Source organism: Octopus bimaculoides, chromosome 12 (assembly GCF_001194135.2).
Source record: "Octopus bimaculoides isolate UCB-OBI-ISO-001 chromosome 12, ASM119413v2, whole genome shotgun sequence".
Lineage (NCBI taxonomy): Eukaryota > Metazoa > Mollusca > Cephalopoda > Octopoda > Octopodidae > Octopus > Octopus bimaculoides.
In genome coordinates this window covers 57,484,900-57,487,047 of record NC_068992.1, presented here as the reverse complement: position 1 = coordinate 57,487,047, position 2,148 = coordinate 57,484,900, and positions in this window count along the sequence as shown.

Below are 2,148 nucleotides of genomic sequence, written 5' to 3'. Positions count from 1 at the left end.
TATATATATAGTGAAACTAACACCTCGATCGCCATTATATACAAACAAACCATCTTCTCTCGCTGTTATAAATATATTCAAGTTCGGGCGTAGTAGAGAGCATCCTACTGTATCCATCACGTGACTGATTATTATTTGAAGCGGCAACTGCTTCGTACCGTTCCCGCCAGAACGCAAACTGTCCAATCACAGCCCTTGATAAGGTCACGTGATAGTGTTCTTCTAATGCCTTCTCTGGAGCCCCTATTTTGCTTTAAATAGCCTACTAGATACCCAGCTAATTCGTCTCGGTTCAGATCTCTTAGAGACCTGTTCCGTGTACCACACAGCAGCAGCAGCCAGTGACAACAACCAACAGCTTCGTACAACTACGACTACCAGCATCGCCGCCAGTCAACACGACACTACGAACTACAAGATTCGCCACCGACGTCGCCAACATCTTCAACACGACTTTCCACGTACACAAGCTACCAAACAGTAACCGCGGCACTTCTCTCTTCGATTCTGTTTGTGCGATTCACCTTCGCCACGATAGACAACAGACAAGAACCTAGCCTGCGACGAACATCTGTATTCCAGAACCCGGCTCGGCATGGAAGCCCTAACATCACGACGAGTGATCCACTGCCACACACGCCTCAACTTCTTACGTACAGACTGTTACTATTGTGTACTCTAAGAACTGGCAAATTCTTATATGTGTTACGGACTCTTTTTCTATCTGCTGTATCTCACGCATACACATACATGTATCACTTACACACACTCTTTTCTTTACACGACGGCCTGTCTTTTATTATGTTTTAATATGTCGCATTCACACTCACACACAGACATACATTTTAATGTTACAATAAATATTACAGTTATTCATCTTTATACGGTTGTGTTCTATCGTCTTCCTTACTGGCCATTTACGAATTCACTATGTTATCGAAGTATAACATATGTGTATCATTTGATATAATTTTGTGTTCGACCGTGTGACGCGTTATAAGAAAGGAGCCCTGTTTTTCCATTCGTCACCATTTCTCCTTTTGAGTTCGCACGGTCGTTCTTACATATATATATATATATATGGATAATACCGTACTAAATTCTGGTGCCTCAACTTAAGTACCATATTCATCTGAATCTCTCTCTATATATACATATATACATTATATATTATATATATATATACATATATATATTATATATACATGTTATATATATATACATATTATATATGACTGAGCTCTCAATGCTCTCACTGAGTCCAACATGCAGCACAGCGTTACTTGCTCTGTCATGTGGTGCTGTTGAGCGCGCCCATAGGCTTAATTTATCACATAGAGGTAGTTCCTATGTCTGCTGATTGTTGAGCGTGGTAGCGACAGCAGCAAAGCAAAGTATATCCACTGAGACCTTTTTGGTGCATTCAAAAATCACATACACCCCCACCCACTTTTCCATGACATGGTTAGGGCCTGGAATCTTCCAAACAGACGCATGGCATGTCACTTAGTCGAAGTAGCCCTTCATTTTTACTCCACAAATATTTTGTCGTCAATGCTGCACTTTCCCGTATCACTTTTCAACTTAACTGTACCATATATACAAACTATGCCATTTATATCTCGCGCAACTCCGGGTATGTCTGCTAATACACACACACACACACACATCAACTCAGAAATGAGGTGATCAGACAAATGATATTTTAAAAGAAAAGAAAAAGGAAACGTCTGTTAGAAAACTGATATCTCGTAATTAAAGGCAAAGCGTGCAATATATAGACTCGTAACAATTCCGTCTGCACTATATAATTGATTCTGGACTTGGTGTGAGGGACCTTACCCAGATTTTAGGGCTTCGTAGAACTCCTTGTAGTCGCCAGTGTCTGCCGTAAGCTGAGTTCTTTTGGTGAGGTTTATCCACCACACATTTTGAAACTCGAAGTTTGCGCCAGAGATTGCCGCAGCTATGGCGGACGGCTACATTTGAAAAAACCGTTCTCGTCAGATGACCGCATAGACTTCAAACATAAAGAGTTCTGCCACAGATATGAGTTCCAATATTAATGTGAATATGTTAAGGCAATGGTTGTATCCTTTTATATTTGAAGTATATGCGGTCATATATATATATATATATATATATATA